General features: G+C 42.1%; 1 pseudogene; it reads right to left on the reverse strand.

Moving 5' to 3' along the window:
• Positions 1-3,800: 3,800 nt before the first annotated feature.
• On the reverse strand, positions 3,801-22,628 carry LOC133063212 (small ribosomal subunit protein uS10-like; annotated as a pseudogene).
• Between the last annotated feature and the right edge of the window lie 2,962 nt (positions 22,629-25,590).

The following is a 25,590-nucleotide window of genomic DNA, read 5'->3' on the forward strand; positions in this document are numbered from 1 at the left end:
AAAAACCCCACATTTACATGCACCTGCACACCTTAAGCCTATGTTGTTCAAGGGTCAGCTGCATGTATAATAAATTAAAGCAAATTCCAGGCCCCAAGTGTCTTCCAAAGCTTCCCTCTCCTTATCCCTGAGATGCCTATGTGAAAATCTGGGGCTCTGGTGAGTAATTGGAGAGTCAGTGGCCTAGGTGATCTGAGATCCCCTTTGCTCTCAGGAAATCCTATTATATACTCTCCAAGTCTAATAAGCAGGGATGTGATTTCCCCAAGGCTCTGGATGCCACTTCAGGGGGCTCCTTCCCCTCTCAGGCGGCCCCTAGGGGAACTGGTGACAGACGATGCTCGCTTCTTAACTGAGTTGGAAATGAACCCTCATTCCTGCTCAAGTCCTCTGCCGGGGACCAAGGTCAAACCTGTGTGGTCACAGAGCCCAACTCTTTATTATCAGAAATAAAGTAAATTCTACACTTCTCTCCTCCCCCACGCAAGGCAGCAGCAGGCTCTGGCCCTATCTCTGGTAATATCAGGTTTATAAGAACAGTTTCTCACTTTTATTCATTTGAGAATTGAATTAGCTTTCACATTTGCTTCCACAGCTTCAAAGAACATCTCCCAGCCATCATTTACCACACTATTAAATCGAGAAGCATCTTGTCGGCACATCTGATAATTTGATTCTGAGTGATGTTTGTGTTGTTGCAAAGGATTTTAGCCAGCAACAATAATGTTACAGATGTGTGGCTGGGCCTTTTAACTACGAACTCAAAAGAGATTTCGACAACTGGCTATAGCACTGGTAATGAAGAGACTAGATTAGTTTGAAAGTTATTATGTTTCAGTAGGAGGAACTGGATTCAATTTAAAGATACTCCCAGGTCTGGCCAAAGTAACATCTTCAGTTCCTCACATGAAAGTAGGTAAAAAATCTGCTATTGGAGCAGCTGGCGATCTCAAGGCCCAGTGTGCTAAGTGGGTTCAGGATTGTCACTGTCAAGTTCCCTGTTTAGTTCTTCCTTGTAGGTAAGACCTGCCAAGAGTTATAGGCTCAATAGTAAGAGCAGAGGGTTTTGACCCAAAAGACTGAGGTTCAAATTCCATATCTGGTACTTGGGCAAATAACATATTTCTCAAATTTCTCATCAGTCAAATCAGGAAAATAATAATAATAATGTTGTTGATGGGATTCATTTAGATCAGAATTTCTCACCCTGGCACTATTGACCTAGAGATGGACTCTTTGTTGTGGAGGTTTGTCTGGTGTATTATGGGATGTTTAGCAGGATCCCTGGCCTCTCCACTATGTACCAGCATCAAACCCCTCCAGAGTGATAATCAATATTCTGTCCAGACCTTGCCCATCATGCCTGGAAGCAAAGTCATTCTGAATCAGACCCACTGGTTTGATAATGTTGTCAAGGCTCTTAGATGGTGCCAGACTCATAGTAAGGGCTCAGTAACTTATTAAGATTTATTTTTAAAAAGTATCTGAGCAGCCTGGATCATTCTCGTTAATACTGGGTTGAATGTGTGCTTGTGGGTCTCTGCTGTACCCACTAGACCAGGATTGTCTGTGGATCCAGGTTAGGAGAACATCTAAGGAAATGTGAATTCTGGTGGCTTTTGTGTGACCTGACAGCTTAAATTCCCTAATCTGCACATTCACAATGGTCAGTGTAATCACACATCTTGCTCAGCAGGATAAGATAGCTCTGTGGACAAGTAAGTCTGACCGGCACAGTATGTCTCGTATCTATCCATCCTTTTTTTTAAATAAACATTTGCATGCATACTAAGTCACTTCAGTTGTTTCTGACTGTGTGCAACTCATGGATTACAGTCTTCTGGCTCCTCTGTCCATGGGATTCTCCAGGCAAGAATGCTGGGGTGTGTTGCCATGCCTTCCTCCAGGAGATCTTCCCAACTCAGGGATCAAACCCACATCTCTTAAGTCTTCTGCAGTGACAGATGGGTTCTTTAAAACTAGTGCCACCTGGGAAGCCCAATAAGCATTTGTTCAGTGTCTATTATATGCCAAGTTATGCCCTGAGTATTTGGGATACAATGAAGAAGTATTAGTCTTGGTCTTCTAGAAATTACAGTGTGGCAGAGAACATACACACAGAGAAAAATGAATACAACAGAGAATGATAGAAAGAAAGAAACAAAGAAAAAGATATAAAGAAGAAAAGGAAGGAAGGAAGGAAAGGCCAGAGTAGAACTTGGCCATCCAACCCAACCTGGAATATCAGAAAGACTCCTTTGTAAGACTCAAAGTGTTGAAAATTTAGGACCTGGTCTTTCCTCTCCCAAAACTGGCTGTAAGGATTTATTTCATAGTTAATCTTTTTACCTTTCAGATGTGAAAATTTGAGGACAAAGAGATAGTAACTCTTGTTCAAAGAAATCCAGTGAGTCTTCCCTGAGTTCAGAGTTTCTTTATGCTATAGGTCTTGTGTGTGTGTATGTGTGTGTGTGTGTGTGTGTGTAGGTTAAGTCACTTCAGTCATGTCCAACTCTTTGCAACCCTATGGACTGTAGCCCGCCAAGTTCCTCTGTCCAGGGGATTCTTCAGGCAAGAATACTGGAGTGAGTTGCCATGTCTTCCTCCAGGGGATCTTCCAAACCCAAGAATCAAACCAATGTCTTTCATCTCCAAGCCCATAGGCCTCTTATAGGAGGCAAATAAATACAATAAACTGAATATGCCTGACAAAATGCTCTATTCACCAGAGGAAAATAAAGTGATTTCTCAGGTTCTAGTATTGCATCCTGGCCTCTGTGTGTGTGTGTCTGTGTATATGTATGTGCATCTGTGTGACTATTGAGACATTGACAAGATCTGTTGTGATATTTGCCCATTGCTGGCTGTTTCAAAGAGAACAGACTGCTCAACAGGGGTAGTCATGGGCTTGAAATTGTCTAGAAGCTGCTGTTGGCTGGCATGTGGGGTTAAGAGTTTCTCTAGTGGAGGCCGAAGAGTGTGAGTGGAACATAGCTGCAGTAGGAGAAGGAATCTTTCCTTTAAAGAAAATGATCATGACCTGACAGGTAGTGCTCTAACAAGTGTTTAGTGTTTGAATGAATTAATACATAAGCGAAGAGAAGAAAATAAGTGAGTAAAACTTGAAACAAGTGAGTTCTTCCTGTGTTTACTTCCAGAAGAGAAAGGTACATTTCATCTTTGGTTTTGTCTGGCCAGACTGGCTCTTTTTCTCCAAATTGTCTCTCCACCTACAACATTCATTCGCTTTCCTTTAGAGGGACCATGTTCTCAAAAGACCCTGCATCTCCAGCCACTGGTAGCTGGTCCAGGAGCAAACATCTGATCCAGAATGGGCCCATCAGAGCATACTTCTCCACCAGAAACAACTGACCACAGAAGGCGTACCTGACCCCTGCTAAGCCAGTGAGTCCATTCATGAGGACATTTGGACTAGCACTGAGGGAAAGAGTTCAATATCTCTAGAATGACTGACATCATAAGTAGAAAAATCAGGAGTTAGCAGGAGCCATTTTTTTTTTAAACAACTGATTATCAGTTTACTAGGGGCTTCTCTGGTGGCTCAGACGGTACAAGAATCTGCCTGCAACATGGGAGACCTGGGTTTGATCCCTGGTTTGGGAGGATACTTGGAGAAGGCAATGGCCATCCATCCCAGTATTCCTGCCTGGAGAATTTCATGGACAGAGGAGCGAGAGAGGCAGGCTACGGTTCACAGGGTCGCGAAGAGCCAGACACGACTGAGTGACTAACACTTTCACTTCTCACTTTCACTTTATCAGTTTATTAAAAAGCTTAATTTAAGCATCTGCAATGGTGACTTCAACCTCGATTCCTGACTCAGTGATGATGGAAGTGATCTGTTTGACAATCTCAGAAAGACTGTGCAGGTCAATGTTGCTCGTGGATCCTCACCTGGAAACAATTCCAAGTCTTTGAACCACCTTTCCCAAGTCCTTCTTGTATCCTTGCAGTTATTCTCAGCATCTCAGTAGGCATCTGAACCCATGCTTTCAGTTTGAGATTCTTTTCCTTCACACCTCTGGTCAGCTCAGCACTAACCTTCTCCAAAGACTTCGTGTTGCTGCTGATAGGGTGATTCTAATCTGGTGAATCACCACTGCTGGCTCCACGGAGTATTTGTGTTTGTGTGTATGTGTGTGTTCAGTCGCTCAGTTGTGTCTGACTCTTTGCACCCCATGGACTGCAGCCTGCCAGGCTCCTCTGTCCATGGAATTTTTCAGGCAAGAATACTGGAGTGGGTTGCCAATTCCTCCTCCAGGGATCTTCCCGACCCAGGGATTGAACCCATGTTTCCTGCATTGGCAGGCGGATTCCTTACCACTGCACCACCTTAAAGTATCTTTAAAAGCCACAGCTGAGCTGAGGCTTCCTGACCAACTTGTTCCTGGGGGGAGAGGACAGTGGTGGGTCAGGGGCAGGAGCGGGTGGCTTGGGGCTCTGCTGCAGCAGCAACCCGCATTTTCCTCAAAGAGCAGGAGCTGTGTTTTTTGCTGTGTAGCTACAACCCATGTACAATGAGAGAGAAGAAAAAATGAAACAAGTAGACAGATGCCGTAGGAAATGGAAGAAGGATCTCAGTGGGTCTGAATCTTGGTTTATGGTTCCTGAGGTCCCCCTGCATTCCTGCCTTTTCCTGGGCTTGATTCATCCGTTCTTCATGAGACCCCTCCAGGTCCTTATAATTCCATTTTTCCTTAAAATATTTTGAGTTGTGTATCTGTCAGTTGCAGTCAGCAGAGTCCTAACCGAACACACAGGCCAGGCATCAAGATAAGTTCATCCCCTTTGCCTGATTTGTCAGTTCTGTGGATGGTATCAGGCAGGTGCACACCGCCACACTCTAAATCATCAACAAGGCCCTTGGTCTGTAATAAAGCAGCATTCTCCTTCAAATGCATTCAATGCACCTTCATAAGAGTAATAGCTCAGAAGTCGCTTTGTAACAAATATGCCGATATTACAGAAACTCAAGATGGAGAATTTACTGGAGAGAGAAGAGCAGTCTATTGACCTGCTACAAATGTTCTGGCTCTGTCGTTATTCAAATATTTCCATTGCCTGGACTCCTGAATTTTTTCCTCCATCTTCTGAACATGGGAGAGTCTTTCTTCTAAGCCTTTCCTACCTGTATGACTTTAAATTAATGCTCCTCTGTGGACATGGCAGTCCATGGTGTAACAGTTTGTGGCAGCAAATAGCCCAAGATGCCGATGAATCCACATAATCTGGAAGCCTCCATTCAGAGAGGAAGGAAAATCAGCCTTTACCCACTGCTGACCACGTTTCTAGGCACTGTCCACTTGTTATTATCTGTCATAACATAGCAAATGCGATGCTCACAGCCACACAGTGAGGACTGATACCCTATTTTATAAATGAGGACGCTGAGGCTCAGATTAGTTAAGGAAGTGGTCCAACTGATCAGCTATGGGGCAGGGCTTGGAATTTGAATTTTTCTGTTTTTTTCTGACTTTATAGCCCGTGTTCACTCTTTGTTGAGATCCTTGAGGGACACAGAGAGACTGCCCAGGAGAAATTCCTGACTGTTCAGAGAGGAAGGAAGTCCTAGCTCATTCAAACCAGGCTCTGCTTTCTGAAACATGAGCGCCTGCAGTCCACAGGACCTCCTGCATCCCAGAACACCTCCCTCTTTTTAACATGGGAACTCCATGTCAGAAACCTACCATTTTTGTAAAATAACAGAAGAAAATGCTCAGATACCTTTTGTCCCAAAATTCTTGTTCCTGGCTTCTTCTCCCCTCTGCTGCTAATACGGCCACTCTCCTTCCCACTCAGCTGGGTCCAAAGCCTCGAAAATAGTTTGCTGACTTCTTTCTTTACCCAATTTCTATTTTCCACCCCAGAGCAAAAACGAGATCTGAAAAACTGCAAATCTGCCTGGTGTCCCTGCTTTGCTTCTTGCACTGTTGGTGGGAATGTAAATTGATACAGTCACTGTGGAGAATAGTATGGAGATTCCTTTTTAAAAGCAAGCATATGAGCTGGGGTGTCCACTTGGCCATTTTCCAGGAGGAGCTCTGGTCTGAAGAACTGGGTGCAAGGCCTCTGCATGAGCAAGTGAAACCAGACTAAGCACTAAAGGAAAAAAAAAAAGATCAAGCCCTGAGCCTTTGGAGTGGGAGCACTGACTCCAAGACCCTAGACAACCAGAGAACTAATCATAGGGAGAATCAAATAGTGAGAACTCACACAAAGGAAACCACTTGAAATACAAGACCCGGCATCACACATCACCTGTAGCACCCTGTGCAGGACGCCTCATCTAAACAACAAACAAAACAAAAATACAAACCCAATCATCCACAGACAGGATTACCACCTCACTCAGCCTTGCCCTTCAGAGGAAAAACAAACAAATAAACACAAAACTCGGCACAAATCTCATCCTATATGAAGCTTACACAAACCACTGGACCAACCTTAGGAGGCCAGAAACCTACAGGAAGAAAGAATTCAACCTGGAAGCCTTTGAGAAGGAGACTTCAAACACAATAAGTTAAAAAAAAAAAAATGAAAGGGCAGAGAAATACTATACAAGTGAAGGAACAAATTAGAAACACACAAGTCCAAATAAATGAAGAGGAAATAGGCAAACTACTGGGAAAAGAATTCAGAATGATGATAGTAAAATGATCAAAAACCTTGAAAACAAAATGGAGAAAATGCAAGAATCAATTAATGAAGACTTAGAAGAATTATACAAACAACACAATTACTGAAATTAAAGATACTATGGAAGGAATCAGGCTTTCCTCATAGCTCAGTTGGTAAAGAATCCACCTGCAATGCAGGAGACCCTGGTTTGATTCCTGGATCAGGAAGATCCTCTGGAGAAGGGATAGGCTATCCACTCCACTATTCTGGCCTGGAGAATTCCATGGACTGTATAGTCCATAGGGTTGCAAAGAGTCGAACACAACTGAGTGACTTTCACTTTTACTTTCTGGAAGGAATCAATAGCAGACTATCTGAAGCAGAAGAATGAATCAATGAGCTGGAAGATAAAATGGTGGAAATAACTTCTGAAGAGCAAAATAAAGTAAAAAGAATGAAAAGAACTGAGGATAGCCTCAGAGACCTCTGGAACAATATCATGTGCACCAACATTCAAATTATATGGGTCTCAGAAGAAGAGAAAAAGAAAGGGTATGAGAAAAATTTTGAAGAGATTATAGTTGAAAATTTCCCCAACATGGAAAAGGAAATAATCAAGTCCAAGAGGTGCAAAGAGTTCCATACAGGATAAACCCAAGGAGAAACACGACAAGACACATACTAATCAAACTAACAAAGACTAAACACAAAGAAAGAATATTAAAAGCAGCAAGGGAGAAGCAACAAGTAACATACAAGGGAAATCCCATACACTTAACAGCTGATCTTTCAGCAGAAACTCTGCAGGCCAGAAGGGAATGGCAGGATATATTTAAAGTACTGAAAGGGAAAAATCTACTACCAGGATTACTGTACCTGGCAGGGATCTCATTCAAAATTGATTGAGAAATAAAAAGCTTTTCAGACAAGCAAAAGTTAAAAGAATTCAGCACCACCAAACCAGCTTTACAACAAATGTTAAAGGGACATATATAGTCAAGAAATACAAGAGAAGGAAAAATATCTACAAAATCAGCCCCAAGCAATTAAGTAAATGGCAATAGGAACATATATATCAGTAATTACTTTAAATGTAAATGGATTAAGTGCTCCAACCAAAAGATACAGACTGGCTGAATGGATACAAAAACAAGACCCATATATATGCTGTCTACAAGAAACCCACTTCAGACCTAAAGGCACATATAGACTGAAAATGAGAGGATGGAAAAATATATTCCATGCAAATGGGAAACCAAAGAAAGCTGGATGTGACCCACCTCCCAGAATATTGGAGATGGGAGCAAAACTGAACAAATGGGACCTAATGAAACTTAAAAGCTTTTGCACTACAAAGGAAACTATAAGTAAGGTGAAAAGACAGCCCTCAGATTGGGAGAAAATAATAGCAAATGAAGAAACAGACAGAGGATTAATCTCAAAAATATACAAGCAACTCCTGCAGCTCAATTCCAGAAAAATAAATGACCCAATCAAAAAATGGGCCAAAGAACGAAACAGACATTTCTCCAAGGAAGACATACAGATGGCTAACAAGCACATGAAAAGATGCTCAACATCGCTCATTGTTGGAGAAATGCAGATCAAAACCACAATGAGGTACCATTACACGCCAGTCAGGATGGCTGCTATCCAAAAGTCTACAAGCGGTGGGTGCTGGAGAGGGTGTGGAGAAAAGGGAACCCTCTTACACTGTTGGTGGGAATGCGGACTGGTGCGGCCGCTGTGGAAGGCAGTGTGGAGATTTCTTAAAAAACTGGAAATAGAACTGCCATATGACCCAGCGATCCCACTTCTGGGCATACACACTGAGGAAACCAGATCTGAAAGAGACACGTGCACCCCAATGTTCATCGCAGCGCTGTTTATAATGGCCGGGACGTGGGAGCGGCCTGGATGCCCACCAGCAGATGAATGGATGAGGAAGCTGTGGTACATATACACCATGGAATATTACTCAGCCATTAAAAAGAACTCATTTGAACCAGTCCTAATGAGATGGATGAAGCTGGAGCCCATTATACAGAGTGAAGTAAGCCAGAAAGATAAAGAACATTACAGCATACTAACACATATATATGGAATTTAGAAAGGTGATAACAATAACCCTATATGCAAAACAGAAAAAGAGACACAGAAATACAGAACAGACTTTTGAACTTTGTGGGAGAATGTGAGGGTGGGATATTTCAAAAGAACAGCATGTATACTATCTATGGTGAAACAGATCACCAGCCCAGGTGGGATGCATGAGACAAGTGCTCCGGCCTGGTGCACTGGGAAGACCCAGAGGAATCGGGTGGAGAGGGAGGTGGGAGGGGGGATCGGGATTGGGAATACATGTAAATCCATAGCTGATTCATATCAATGTATGACAAAACCCACTGGAAAAAAAAAATAATAATAATAAAAATAAATAAAAAAAGAAAGAAACAGAAAAAAAAAGCAGAGACATTACTTTCCCAACAAAGGTTAGTCTAGTCAAGGCTGTGGTTTTTCCAGTGGTCATGTATGGCTGTGAGAGTTGGACTATAAAGAAAGCTGAACGCCGAAGAATTGATGCTTTTGAATTGTGGTGTTGGAAAAGGCTCTTGAGAGTCCCTTGGACTGCAAGGAGATCCAACCAGTCCATCCTAAAGGAGATCAGTCCTGGGTGTTCATTGGAAGGACTGATGTTGAAGCTGAAACTCCAATCCTTTGGCCACCTGATGCAAAGAGCTAACTCATTTGGAAAGACCCTGATGCTGGGAGGGATTGGGGGCAGGAGGAGAAGGGGATGACAAAGGATGAGATGGTTTGATGGCATCACTGACTCAATGGACATGGGTTTGGGTGGACTCCGGGAGTTGGTGATGGACAGGGAGGCCTGGTGTGCTGTGGTTCATGGGGTCACAAGAGTCAGACACGACTGAGCGACTGAACTGAACTGAACTGAAGCATACCTATCTCTGTTTTGTAAATAAATTCATTTGTATCATTTTTTTTTAAGATTATGCTTATCAGTGATATCATATTTGTCTTTATCTATTAGTCAGACATGTCACTTAGTATGATAATCTGCAAGTTTATCCATGTTATGCAAATGGCATTAGTTCATTCTTTTCAATGGTTAAGTAATGTTCCATTTTATATATGCAGCAATCTTCTTTGTCCTTTTTTTCTGTTGGTGGACATTTGGATTGCTTTCATGTCTTGGCTTTTGTGAAAGGTGCGCCGATGAGCATTGGGGTGCATTTATCCTTTTGAACCATGTTTTTATCTATATATATGCCCAGGAGCAGGATTGACTGATCATACTGTAGCTTTATTTTTAGTCTCTGGGGAACTTCCATGCTGCTTTCCACGGTCGCTGTGCCGGTTTGCATTCCCCAAAGTGTTCCCCTTGCTCCACACACTTTAGCATTTGTTGCTTAGTTTTTTTTTTTTTTGATGATGGACATTCTGGCTGGTATAGGGTGATATCTCGTGGTTTTGATTTGTATTTGTCTAATGGTTAGTGATATGGAGCATCTTTTTCACATGCCTTTTGGCCATCTGTATGCATTCTTGGGGAAAACATCTCTTTATGAATTTTGTCAACTTTTTTTATTTTTTTGATGTCGAGCTACATGCGTTGTTTGTAATATTTGGAGACTTATCTCTTGTTTGTGACATATGTTGCTAACATTTTTTATTCTGTGGGGTTTATTTTATTGTTGTTGTTGTGTTTATGGTTTCCTTTACTGTTCAAAAGCTGTGGAATCTAATTAGGTCCTGGTTGTTCATTTTTGTTTTTATTTCCGTTTTTCTCAAGGTTAAATGTAAAAGATCTTGTTGTGATTTGTGTGGGGGGGTGTTCTGCCTGTGTTTTCCTCTAGGAGTTGTATGGTATCCGGTCTTACATTTGGGTCTTTGATACATTTTGAGTTTATTTTTGTATATGCTATTAAAAAATATTCTAATGTCAAAAAAAAAAAAAAAAAAGAAAGAAAGCTGGAGTAGCAATCCTCGTATCAGACAAAATAGACCTTAAAATAAAGAATATTACAAGAGATAAGGAAGGACACTACAAAATGATCAAGGGATCAATCCAAGAGGAAGACATAAAATTATAAATATCTATGCACCCAACATAGGAGCACCTAAATACATAAGACAAACACTAATAGACATAAATGGAGAAATTGACAGTAACACAATAATAGTAGGAGAATTTAACACCCCACTCACACCAATGGACAGATCATCAAACCAGAAAATTAATAAGGAAACACAAGTCTTAAATGATACATTAGATGAGATGGATCTCATTGATACCTCCAGGACATTTCATCCGAATGCAGAAGAATACACCTTCTTAAGTGCACATGGAACATTCTCCAGGATAAACAACATCTTGGGTCACAAATTAAACCTCAGTAAATTTAGGAAAGTTGAAATCATATCAAGCATCTTCTCTGACCACAACACTATGAGACTAGATATCAATTACAATAAAAAAAAAAACTGTAAGAAACACAAACACTTGGAGATTAAGCAATACATTTCTAAATAACCAACAGGTTACTGAAGAAATCAAAAGGGAACTCAAAAAATTTCTAGAAACAAATGACAGTGAAAACACAGCAACTCAAAACCTATGGGATGCAGCAAAAGCAGTTCTAAGAGGGAAGTTTATAGTAATACAATCCTACCTCAAGAAACAAAGAAAACATTAAATAGACAACCTAACTTTGCACCTAAAACAACTGGAAAAAGAGGAACAAAATACTCCTAAAATTAGTATAAGGAAAGAAATCATAAAGATCCAAGCAGAAAGAAATGAAAAAGAAGTGAAAGACACAATAGTAAAGATTAACAAAACTAAAAGCTGGTTCTTTGAGAAAATAAACAAAATTGACAAACCTTTGGCCAGACTATCAAGAAAAAAAGAAGAATCGAGTCAACAAAATTAGAAATGAAAAAGGAGAGGTTACAGCAGACAATGCAGAAATACAAAGGATCATAAGAGACTATTATGAACAACTGTATGGATAAAATGGATAACCTGGAAGAAATGGACAGAGTCTTAGAAAAGTTCAGTCTTCCAAGACTGAACCAGGAAGAAATAGAAATTATGAACAACCCAATTACAAGCACCGAAATTGAAGCTGTGATCAAAAATCTCCCCAAAAAACAAAAGCCCAGGACCAGGTGTCTTCACAGGAGACTATAGAAACATTTAGAGAAGAGCTAATGCCTATCCTCCTAAAACTCTTTCAAAAAATTACAGAGGAAGGAACACTTCCAAACTCATTTCATGAGGTCACCACCACCCTGATACCAAAACCAGACAAAGACAACACAGAAAAAGAAACCTACAGGCCAATATCACTGATGAACATAGATGCAAAAAATCCTCAACAAAATTTTAGCAAACAGAATTCAGCAACACATCAAAAAGCTGATCAAGTTGGGTTTATTCCAGGGATGCAAGGATTCTTCAATATACACAAACCAATCAATGTAATACATCACATTAACAAATTGAAAGATGAAAACCATATGATAATCTCAATACTTTGGCTACCTGATGTGAAGAACTGACTCATTTGAAAAGACCCTGATGCTGGAAAGACTGAGGGCAGGAGGAGAAGGGGATGACAGAGGATGAGATGGTTGGATGGCATCACTAACTCAATGGACATGAGTTTGAGTAAGCTCTGGGAGTTGGTGATGGACAGGGAAGCCTGGCGTGCTGCAGTCCATAGGGTTACAAAGAGTCAGACATGACTGAGCGACTGAACTGAACTGAACTGATAATCTCAATAGATGCATAAAAAAACTTTGACAAAATTCAGCACCTATTTATGATTAAAATTTCAAAAAAATGAGCATAGAAGGAACCTACCTCAACATAGTAAAGACCATATATGATAAGCCTACAGTAAACATTAATCTCAGTGGTGAAAAACTGAAAGATTGCCCCTAAGATCAGGAACAAGAAAAGTGTGACCACTTTCCCCACTATTATTCAACATAGTTCTGGAAGTCTTAGCTACAGCAATCAGAGAAGAAAAAGAAATGAATCCAGAGAAGAAAAGAAGTAAAGCTGTCACTGTTTGCAAACGACGTGATACTATACACAGAAAATCCTAAAGATAGTATCAGAAAACTACTAGAGCTACTCAGTGAATTTAGCAAAGTTGCAGGATACAAAACTAATACATATACATCACTTGCATTTCTGTATACTAACTGAAAAATCAGAAAGAAGTTAAGGAATCAATCCTATTCACCATTGCAACAAAAAGAATTAAATATCTAGCAATAAACTTACCTAAGGAGACAAAAGAACTGTACACAGAAAATTATAGGACACTAATGAAAGAAATCAAAGACAACATAAACAGATGGAGAGATATTCCATGTTCCTGGGTAGGAAGAATCAATATTATGAAAATGACTATATTACCAAATGCAATCTACAGATTCAATGAAATCCCTATCAAATTACCAATGACATTTTTCACAGAACTAGAATAAAAAATTTCACAATTCATATGGAAATACAGAAGACCCTGAAAAGCCAAAGCAGTCTTGAGAAAGAAGAATGGAGCTGGAGGAATCAACCTTCCTGACCTCAGATTATACTACAAAGCTACAGTCATCAAGACAGTATGGTACTGGCACAAAAACAGAAACATAGACCAATGGAACAAGATACAAAGTCCATGCACCTATGGGTACCTTATATTTGACAAAGGAGGCAAGAATATACAATGGGGCAAAGACAGCCTCTTCAATAAATGGTGCTTGGAAAACTGGACAGCTGCATTACAGCTGGACAGCTACATGTGAAAGAATTAAATTAGAACATTTCCTAACACTATACACAAAGATAAACTCAAAATGGATTAAAGACCTAAATCTAAGACCAGAAACTATAAAACTCTTAGAGGAAAACATAGGCAGAACACTCAATGACATAAATCAAAGCAAGATCCTCTATGACCCACATCCGAGAGTAATGGAAATAAAAACAAAAGGAAACAAGTGGGACCTGATTAAATTTAAAAGCTTTTGCACAGCAAAAGAATCTGTAAGCAAGGTGAAAAGACATCCCTCAGAATCAGAGAAAATAATAGCAAATGAAACAACTTACAAAGCGCTAATTTCCAAAATATTCAAGCAGCTTATACAACTCAATACCAGAAAAACAAACAATCCAATTAAAAGTGGGGAAAAGACCTAAACAGACATTTCTCCCAAGAAGACATACAGATGGCTAACAAATACATGAAAAGATGCTCAACATCACTCATTCTGAGAGAAATGAAAATCAAAACTACAGTGAGCTATCACCTCACACTGGCCAGAATGGCCATCATCAAAATGTCTACAAACAACAAATTCTGGAGAGGGTGCAGAGAAAAGGGAATGCTCTTGCACTGTTGGTGGAATGTAAATTGATACAGACACTATGGAAGATGGTATGGAGATTCCTTAAAAAGCAAGGAATAAAACCACCATATGACCCAGCAATCCCACTCCTAGGCCTATACCTGAGGAAACCAAAACTGAAAAAGACACATGTATCCCATTGTTTATTGCAGCACTATTTACAGTAGCTAGAACATGGAAGCAGCCTAGGTATTCATTAATAGATGAATGGATAAAGAAGTTATCTTACCTATACACAATGGAATATTACTCAGCCATGAAAAGGAATGCCTTTGAGTCAGTTCTAATGAGGTGGATGAACCTAGAACCTAGTATACAGAGTGGAGTAAGTCAGAAATAGAAAGATAAATGTCATATTCTAATGCATATATATGGGGTCTATAAAAATGGAACTGAAGAATTTACTTATAAGGTGGAAGTGGAGAAACAGACATAGAGAATAGACTTGTGGACATGGGGAGAGGGGAGGAGAGGGTGAGATGAATGGAAAGGGTAACATGGGAACTTGCATTGCCATATGTAAAATAGATAACCAATGGGAATTTGCTCTATGGCTCAGGGAACTCAAACAGGGGCTCTGTATCAATTGGAGGGGTGGGGTGGGAGGGAGCTGGGAGGGAGGTTCAGAAGGGAGGGGGTATGTGTATACCTGTGGCTGATTCAGGTTGAAGTTTGACAGAAACCAACAAAATTCTGTAAAGCAACTATCCTTCAATAAAAAAATAGAAAGTTTTTTAAAAAGTAAATATAGAACGCTCACAGTCCATAGGTTCACAAAGAGTTGAACACAACTTAGCAACCATATGATGCAGCATTCCCGCTACTGGGAATATACCCTGAGAAAACCATAATTCAAAAGTACAAATACACCCCAATATTCATTGCAGCACTATTTACAATAGCCAGGACATGGAAACAATCTAAATGTTCAAGGACAGATAAATGGATAAAGAGGATGTGGTACGTATACACAATATTACCCAGTCTCTAAAAGGAATGAAATAAGGTCGTTTGTAGATACATGCATGGACTTAGAGTCTGTCATACAGAGTGTAGTAAGCCAGAAAAACAAATATATATTAATGCATATTTGTGGAATCTAGAAAAATGATGCAGATGAATCTATTTCCAAGGCAGGACTAGAAATACAGACATAGAGAATGGACCTGTGGACACAGCTGGGGAATGGGAGAGTGGGATGAATTGGGAGATTGGGATTGACAGATATACACGACCATGTGTAAAATAGGTAGCTAGTAGGAACCTGCTATAAAGCACAGGAAGCTTGGTGTTCTGTGAAGACCTAGAGGGGTGGGATGGAGGGAGTGGAAGGGAGGTCCAAGAAGAAGGGGATATATGTATACATATGGTTGATTGATTCTTTTAAACTGTGGTGCTGGAGAAGACTCTTAAGAGTCCGTTGGACAGCAAGGAGATCAGACCAGCAATCCTAAAGGAAATCAACCCTGAATATTCATTGGAAGGACTGATGCTGAAGCTGAAGCTCCAATAATTTGGCCACTTGATTCGAAGAGCTGACTCATTGGAAAAGACTCTCACATGGGGAAAGATTGAAGGCAAAAGGAGAAGTGGGTGACAGAGGAAGAGATGGTTGGATGGCATGACTGACTCAGTGGACATAAGTTTGAGCAAACTCTGGGAAACAGAAGCCTGGCATGCTGCAGTCTATGGGGATGAAAAGAGTTGGACACGACTGAGTGACTAAACCACAAATGGTTGATTCACGTCATTGTCCAGCAGACAGTAACACAACATTGTAAAGCAATTATATTCCAATAAAAAATAAAATAAATAAAAATTTAAGAAACACTTATCTCTATGGCTTATCCTGACCCTAAGAATAAAGTCTAAAATCCTGAGCCATGGTTTACAAGGCCCTCCAGGATCATCCACGTCTTCTCTTGCCTCACCTGCCACTGTTAAGCTTTGCTCTTGCCCACCCCAACCCAATTATATTTTCTTAATTCCCTTACTTCTTACCCTCACTCATCCACCCCAACCCCTTTCACCCCAGAGATCTGAACATCAAGGGCTTTCCTGCTGAGAAGTGTATTCTGATCCTTGAGACCAGCACAGACCTTCTCTGTGCTCCAGAGGGCACCCTCTGCTTCCCTTTTTAACATTAGGTTAGGAATGGTTTTCCATGTCCGTCTTTCTCACTGGACTGCAGAATGATGGGCATGTGGTCATCATATTCTCAAATACAGCCTAATACTTGGCACCCATAACCCCTAATTCTTCTTCCTGTGGAGAACATCACCTTCCGTGGTGTTCATTATTTCCTTTCCATTTATCATTATCCCAAATGTTTCAATACATTACAGTTGGTTCCTGGGTCTCCTCACTCCAGTTCCTCTTGGGCTGCATGGCCCATTTGACTTCTTAACACATTGCTATGAACTTAAAGCACTCTCGCTCTGAAATGTTCATTGGCTTCCTATCATCTACACAACCAAAACAGCAAAATAATATTCGAACTCTTCACCTACAGTCCAAATTAGATTTCCAGCCTCAATAAGCCCGATTTCTCTTGTGACCCCAGTCTAACAAGAGCTTCTTTCCCTTTCTTTCCTTTTCTCTGCTTCCTTTGCTTCTTCTCCTTGTATCCTTTCATCTCTCCCCTTCTTCCCCCTCCCTTCTATCGCCTCCTCTCTCACTATTTCCATCCCTCCCTTCCATTCAGTAAGCAAAGATTTCAGCAATGGTCACCTACTTCTGTGATTATGAACCCCAACTTCGCAAGAGATACAGTTGGGAAGTTTTCTGTTTTTTATGGATGCCTGGATCGCAATCCCTTCACCTCATCCCCTCAGAGATGACTATTTCCTTAGTATGGGGGTCAGATCATGCATCATATTAATAATTTTTAGAGCTCTCTAAGTGAAGTGCTGGTATTGAAAACCAAATAGCTACATTTACCAGGCAATAGATTGGTTCTTTCCTCATGGAGTCTGTAGACTAGACTGTAGAGTGGGGGTTTTCAATGGGAGGGGGGAAATTTTGGTCCCCACCCACCCTCCCAGCCACCCAGGAGACCCTGGAGTAATGTCTGGAGATATTTTCGGTTGTTCCAACTAAAGTGGGAAGGGTGTGCTTCTGTTACCTAGAGGGCAGAGGCCAATTGTTTTTCAGTTGCCCAGTCATGTCTGACTCTTTGCGACCCCATAGACTGCAGTACGCCAGGCTTCCCTGTCCCTCACCATCTCCCAAAGTTTGCCCAAGTTGATGTCAATTGGGTTGGTGAGGCCATCCAGCTATCTCATCCTCTGATTCCCTCTTCTCCTTTTAACTTCAATCTTTCCCAGCACTGGGGACTTTTCCAGTGGGTTGGCTGTTTGCCCCAGATGACCAAAATACTGGAGCTTCAGCTTCAGTATCGGTCCTTCCAAAGAGTATTCAAGGTTGAGGGATGCTGGCAGAGGCCAGGGATGCTGCTAAAGATCCTGCAACACTCATGGCAGCCTCTTCCCCCACACACAACAGGGAGTTATCTGTCCAAAATGTCAATAGAACCAAGACTGAGAAGCTTGCTGTAGAGTGCAGAGGCATTGATGAAATAATCACTCAAATGAAGTTTTATTTACTAACTGAAATAAGGGCAATAATGATGAATACTGGGTGACACTGAGTGTGCGTCACAGGGGGATCTGAACTGGCCTGGCTGGAGTGGTCTTCCTTAGCTAGAGATCTGAAGGCAGGGTGTAAATTAATCACCACACGAAGGGTGGGGATGAAAGCATTTCCCCAACATGGTGGCCTCCCCAGCATGTCTGAAGTGTTGGAGAATTCTTGTAACTCAGAGAACATGGTGGACTGGAGTGCAAAGAGAGGAAGCAGGAGAAGACTTTTAGCCTAGAGCAATGGGAAACTTATTGGAAGGCAGGTAGGGTATGACATCAACAGATGAAAAAGATCATTCTAGAAGCAGACACGTGGAGAATGGCTTAGAATGGAACAAAAGTGGTTGCCCCAGGAATCTGGGTGAGACATCAGGCTGAGCAGGAGGTGGGAGAACTGGGGAGAAATAGATGTTAAGAGATATTTAGAAGATAAACTTGACCATCTCTCTTTACACCTTGTACTTGTCAGCCTCTAGGTGTTTGATGACACCATTGTCTTTAACGAGAAATGCACTATCTATTTGAAACCTTATGGTCTTCACTTAAACCCCAAGCCAAATAAATACCATAAGGAACTTCCTGCTTATCTCAGCCGATATCACTGCCTTTGATATTCTGGGGTTCTCTGTGCCTCTGGAATCAACTTTTACTTGTGATGGACAATTTGCATACCCTGGGTTTTAACTTCCTTATAAAAAGATAAGGTCCTTGACAGCTGAAATCTGTCTTAATAATTTTTATTTCCCATATATTTTTTCTAGATATTTAGTCAAGGGCTTTTTGATGACAAGAAACAGAAACCTGTTGGACTAACTTAAAACAGGATTTTTGGGTGTTGTTGGTTTTTTGTTTTTTTGTTTTTTGGTAGGGAGAGCTAGGATATGGCAGAGATTCCCTCTTTTTGCTGCCCAGCACCCATGTTCTGGAGCAGCACCCTAATGTCCTTGTGAGTGGCATCCCTTTGCATTCTTTCCCTTAGTCCTCACGGTTTGGGTGAGTCTGATTCCACCTCACGGTGAGCTCTAAGAGTGGGTTGATGAGTTAACATATAACTCAGAGTCAGTGTCTTGGTTTCCTGGTGGTTTTGTGACCAAAACCATCCAATGGGCATCAGCTCCCCAGTTTTTCTAAACCTCCTGGGAACGTGAGCCGTTCCTCCATAGCCATCTCTCAGCCAGAGCATCCGGGAGCTTTCGGTGAGCCCACTGGGGAACGGAGCCTGCCTCAGGGTAAGCAGAACTGAAAGCTGGGCCTGACGGCCCTGTCCTGGGAACCGCAGCGCTCATGCCTGGCCTTTGCAGCTCCGTGAGCTAATGGCCTCCTTGGATGCTTGAGTGAGTTTGAGTTGCATTTCTGGCACTTGCAAGCAAAGCAACCCTGACTAAAAATGGCAGGGCATCGTTCAGGACTAGGAGCAGGAATTTTCTCCCTGGCTCCCAGGGGCCTGGAACTGGGGCCAGATACCGGTCCCCAGGGGCCTGTCTCCCCTGGATGGGGACCCAAGTTTCTCACCCCGTGTCTTTCTGCAGGCTTGTCTGGTTCCTTCTTCTCTTTCTCTGGTAGCAGCTGTGTCTTTCTGAGGCAGGTTTCAGAATTGTGTGGCTCTTCATTCAAGTGCATGACAGCCACAGTGCAGAGCTCCTGAGCCACATGCTCTTTTTAAAAAAATTGAAATATAGTTGATTTACTCTATTATATTAGTTTCAGCTGTACAGCACAGTGATTCAATATTTTATAGATTACACTCAATTTAAAGTTATTACAAAATAATAGTTGTATTTCCCTGGGCTGCACAATAGATTGTTATTGTTTATCTATGTTATATATAGTAGTTTGTATCTCTTAACCCCCTACTTTACCTTCCCCCTTCACTCCCCTACACTGGTACCACTAGTTTGTTTTCTGTACCTGTGAGTCTGTTTCTGTTTTGTTATGTACATTTGTTTGTTTTATTACTTAGACTTAGCCACATTCTCAATCCCCAAGCGATGCTGTCATTATCCAAATTTAGACTTAGATTTATGTCTACCCTAGGCCCAATCTGTGGTCAAGGGGCAGAATGCAAGGGTCATTTTCCACTCGGCAGGCTCTATGGAAGCTCACCAGGAGATGGAGTTGGGGAGGTACAGCAGACCAAGTCGTCAACATTAGGGCTACGTGAATGACTCCCTTCACCATTAGTAAGTACAGGTGGGAAGGAAATCACACAGAGTTGCACCAGCTTCAACTCCAAACCCTACAGGTTGGAATATCAGGTGACCTTTCTAGCAAGAAAGAGGGCTGTATTCTGACATTTTTTGTGGCCCAAATGTTGAGTGCATGGCAAAATCCAGTGATATCTTCGTTTTGTCTTACCTAAGACCCAAAGTTCCTTCCCCATCTGTCCATTGAGATGTGTATAACAAGCAAAGCAGACAAGCAGGATTCCTGAAAACGGTGCTTTGACCGAGGTCTACACCCTGGGGTATCACTCATCTATCCCCAGTGGAGATGTGTGGGCTTCTGCTCGGCAGGGGTGCAGCAAACCTTGTCATGTCTCAGCTTAACAACACTTCGCACAGTCTAATGGTCTCATCTGTTCCCTGGAGGAAAAAGTAATTATGGCACTGTGACAGAAACCCTTATAGCAGATTTTCCTAAGAGTCCCCCATAATAGTCTTCCTGAGCTCAGAGAGGAACCCAACTAGAGTCTGGGAAGGCTAAAGGCATAAAGCTCCAAGATGCTGCCCCCAATTCCAATTAGCAGCTCTACTTTTATTTTGTCCATATAATCAAAGCTATGCTTTTCCCAGTAGTCATGTATGGTTGTGAGAGTTGGATCATAAAGAAGGGTGAATACCAAAGAATTGATGATTTCAAATTGTGGTGCTGGAGAAGACTCCTGAGAGTCCCTTGGACTGCAGGGAGATCTAACCAGTCCATCCTAAAGGAAATCAGTCCTGAATATTCATTGGAAGGACAGATGTTGAAGCTGAAGCTCCCATACTTTGGCCACCTTATATGCAAACAGCTGACTCATTGGAAAGACCCTGATGCTGGGAAAGATTGAGGGCAAGAGGAGAAGGAGATGACAGAGGATGAGATGGTTGGATGGTGTCACTGACTCAATGGACATGAATCTGAGCAAATTCCAGGAGATAGGGAAGGACAGGGAAGCCTGGCATGCTGCAGTTTGTGGGGGTCACAAAGAGTCAGACATGATTTATTGACTGAACAGCAACAACTTTTGTTTTGTAGATTAGGTTTTTGTTTTTTAATCTAGAGAGATACAAATTAGACTAATGGATCCAGGGACTGGGAGTGGGGGATGGGCATGAGGTTTCCTTTGGGAGCGATGAAAATATTTTAAGCCCTATAGGAGTGATGCTTATACAACACTGTGAATGCACCAGATGCTGTGTGTGCTGGGCTTAGTCAGTCGCTCATTCGGATACGACTCTTTGCGACTCCATGGACTCTAGCCCACCAGGCTCTTCTGTCCATGGGATTCTCCAGGCAGGAATACTGGAGTGGGTTGCCATGCCCTCCTTCAGGGGATCTTCCCAATGGTTAATGGTTAACTTTATGTTATGCCAATTTTACCTCAATTTTAAAAAGCTGGAAAACTGCTAGTTTAAATAATCTTGTTTTGAAGTCATTTGTTGGCCTCTGTGAATCTCTTTTCCTCCCTCGGTCTCAGTTTCCTCCTCTGGAAAAGGGGTTAATAATTGTGCCTATATCTTGGGTTGGATGTAACACTGAAATGAGAGAGTGATTTTGAAGGCCTTCATTAAACGTAAGCATCTCTCCCCTGTATTCCTTTTTGTACTGATATTTCATGACTCCACTTGATCTGCAGATCACAGGGAGTGTTGTTGGGACTTTAAGAGGGACAACATATGACACTGGTATTTTGTCTTCCCTTTGCACTGAGCTGGAGAATTTTGCTTGCCCTCTTTTTCCCCACTCCTAGAGTCTCTCTGGAGGTCCTGCCTGTAGAGGCCACATTTTTCTCTCCCAACTTGCTTCAGAGACTGTCAAAGAATGTTGATGGAGGGATGCAGAAGCGGGGATGAATTGCGAGGCTCTAAAGTCGATACCTGTTCAGAGGCTACCCTGAAAGTGAATGATTACGGGCAGAGAGAGTTTGCCGAAGTGGGCTGATGAATTGGGGCCCATACAGTCACAATAAAGATTGCGATGCTGTTAGGAGACCAGATTAGATTTTTCTGGGCTACAATAGGCTGCAATCATCTTGTTATGTCAGCTTGTTTATTGTTTTGGGCCCTGACTTATTTTCAGAGCGCAAGGTGTCTACAAAATAACTCTGCTGTAAACACACAAATAATTTGGGTAGCAGACATTTAATTCCATCAGTGTTCCCCATTAATTAGTAGAATGGGCCGCCCGCCCTAGGGGGACGGTGACCCTGTATTGTTCAGGAATGCTTTCTCATGGTGGAAATTTCACACCCAGTAAATTGCTAATGAATATGTCATTTTGCTGCTGAGTTTATCTGACATACTATTTCTCTTGCCATTGCCATTAGAGATAGAATTACTGTCAAATCGACTACAAAAAACAGAATTGATTTTTGATTAGAGTTCCTAGAACTAAAGGTTAAAGATGGTTTAAAGAAATGGAGCTGTGGCTTTCTCCTTAAGTATCCCCAAGATTGCTTCCTTAGTTTGTTGAGAAGCCATAGCCCTCACCTGCAGAGAGGATGCTCCATAGTTAACCCTTCATACTTTTGCTGGAAACAGGAACATGAACAAATTCCTCTCCATCCCTGGCTCCAATCCTTTTGCAAGTCAGTGGTGTCAGAGTGTCAAAGGAGAACAGATTGCTTTAGTTTGTGTAACAAGGGTTGCTGAAATTGCAATCTTACCTTCGCAGACGATTCGGGGAAGGCTCTGATAACCTCATGCAGGCGTTTCATATACAAGCAATTATAGGGAGATAGATTAGAGTATCCAGAAGAATCATAACTTCCGTTTGCCTGATTTATAAGCCATATCCTGATTTTTTACAATACCATTTATAATATCAACACCATCTAGACAGCTGTCTATGGGAGTTGGTCCCTCCAAAGCATATGCTGGTGCCCAGCTCACACAGGAGATGAGATCCTAGAGGCAAACTCCCTGGGAAAGCCGATCTCATGGAGAAATCCTGAGCTCAGGTTCTGGGGTCGGGGCTGGATGTGAGCCTGAGCTCTGCCACTCGTGAGCTGTGTGATGGTGGGCAAGTGACTTAACCTCTGTGAGATTTGGTTTCCTCTTCTATAAATACGGGTAACAATACATCCTCCTCAGTAGGATTGTTGTTTGCAGTAAATCAGCTGAATCTTATAAATGGATTAGCATAGTAACCGACACAGAGTTGTTGTTCAGTTGCTCAGTCATGTCCGAGTCTTTGTGAACCCATGGACTGCAGCACACCAGGCTCCCCTGTCCTTCACCATCTCCTGGAATTTGCTCAAACTCATATCCATTGAGTCGATGATTCCATCCGACCATCTCATCCTCTGTCGCACCCTTCTCCTCCTGCCTTCAATCTTTCCCAGAGTCAGGGTCTTTTCTGATGAGTCAGCTCTTCAGATCAGATGACCAAAGTATTGGAGCTTCAGTTCAGCGTCAGTCCTCCCAATGAAGATTCAGGGTTGATTTCCTTTAGGATTGACTGGTTTGATCTCCTTGCAGTCCAAGGGACTCTCAAGAGTCTTCTCTAGCACCAAAGTTCAAAAACATCAATAGTTAGACCCAGAGTTAGCTTTCAGTAAATATTAGCTACCATGAAGAGGGGGAATACAGTGTTGGAATTAAGACTTAAAACTGTGGGGAGCTCTGCTTGTAATTCATTCTCCCAAATAGCTGTTAGTTTGTATGATGACACTGGACACCCATGACTCGTGTTATCTTCAGATCGTCTCAATTATCTTTGCTGTTGTAGGAAAAACCTCTTTACATGGCCTGGCCTCTCTTACTTTTCATGTTTTCCAGTTCTTTCCCTGTGGCCAGGCTGAGTGCCCACTTGGCGCATTATCACCAGTCTCCCTTTTTTCACCTTGATGCTCCATCCACAGGAAGCCTGGTCCCCAGAGACTCCTCCCCTTAGTCCTCAGTCTGTGAAGCTGAGAACGAGCAATTGAAGAAGACAAAGGATCTCCTCTGCCCTGAGCATTAGCGATGGGAAGCCTGACGCCCTGGTGCAGCAGAAATCCGGTTAGAGGCTCCACCTGCCCTTTGGCTAGCTTCCCATAGGAAGCCAAGACTCGCCCCCACCTGATAAGTTCTTTATGCTTTAAACAAAAGACATTATTGGAAGGAAGGGCACGAGTGTCTCAAAGTGGTATTTTGGTACTAAAGGATGTCTTAAAATAGCATGCTTATGCTTTCCACTGGGGCAGGAAGGACCTGAGGAGAGAGAACATTAAGTCTGGAAAAGCCAAAATGATTGCCAGGCATTATCGTCCCCTGATGGGTAAGAGGGATCTCTGTGAGAAGTGGCAGTGCGCTTGGATGATGGGCTGCTGGGAGAGGAGAGGGCCCCATAATTAAGTGGAGGCTGGACATGCCCTCTCAAGGGACAGTGCCACGGAGACCCAGCACGCTGGAGCCCAGGTAGGCAGTAGGAAGAAGAGAAAGGTGATGAGTCTGTATCATTCCTTCCAAGCCTGATCGGAGACCCCGAAGACGCTAAACAGGGAGGCCGTAAGTGACCAGATGATGGTTACCCTCCGGTACCCAAGCCTCTGCTTCTGCATCCCCTATCTCTGTCTTCCAATGCATTCATTGAGTGCCCCCCACCCCTCCACCAAAGAACCCATTAACTCACAAGTCTCAATGGCCAACACAGTAAATCCCCTACATATGAGCGCTCAAGTTGTGAACTCTTAAAGATGCAAACTTGCCAGCCCCTGTGTGCCAGCTCTTGTACCGCACTATTGAGCTTTTCAAGGTATTGTAAGATTAAAACTGCTTTCTCTGTTTTTTGTGTTTGCTTTTAATGTATTATTCGTGTGCAAAGTATTATAAACCTATTGTAGTACAGCACCATAAAGCCGATCGTGTTAGTTGGGTACCTGGGCTAACTTTACTGGGCTTACTAACAAATTGGACTGACAGACATGCTGTTGGAGTGGGTCTTGTTCACATGTAAGGGGCTTCCTGTGCAGACATAATCCCCTAGGGGGGACAGAGAGGGTGTTACATGGTGCACCTATTGTAGACAACTTCAAAATCCATGATATATATGTCTACTCCCCAAAGTCTGTCTCTGATGGAATCTCTCTCTCTCCTACATCAGGGATCAATAAGCTTCTTCTTCAATGACCATCTATAGTAAATAGGCTTTGCAAGCAAAGAGGTAAAATCGAAGCTATTTCATGGGTACTTATATAATCATTGAAATGTAACCATTAAAAAATTGCAAAACTCACTCATAGCTCAAGGTCATGGAAATAGAGCTGGATTTGGCCTGTGGACTAGTCTGCTGACCTCTGTCTTACATAATTCTCAATTTTGGGGCTCACCGATGTGCCTTAATAGCCCTGAAGTACTTCAGAGCCTGTCTCAGCTCATATCCTGAAGCCAAACCCAGTTGACAGAAACAAATCCAGTTTACAGACGCCACAAGAGTTAATGGACTCTAAAGAGTTAACACGGAGAAGGAAATGGCAACACATCCAGTGTTCTTGCCTGGGAAATCCCATGAACAGAGATGGTGAGCTACAATCCATGGGGGTCGCAAAAGGGTCAGACATGGCTCAGCAACTAAATGAAGAGTTAATAGGAACAAAATTGTTTGAAAATGATCAGGTTATGGGTAGGTTTTTTTTTTTTCCCCCTGTCATATGAGGAAAAATTGGGGACACTGGTGAAAAGGG

The sequence above is a fragment of the Dama dama genome, chromosome 10 (assembly GCF_033118175.1).
Source record: "Dama dama isolate Ldn47 chromosome 10, ASM3311817v1, whole genome shotgun sequence".
NCBI lineage: Eukaryota > Metazoa > Chordata > Mammalia > Artiodactyla > Cervidae > Dama > Dama dama.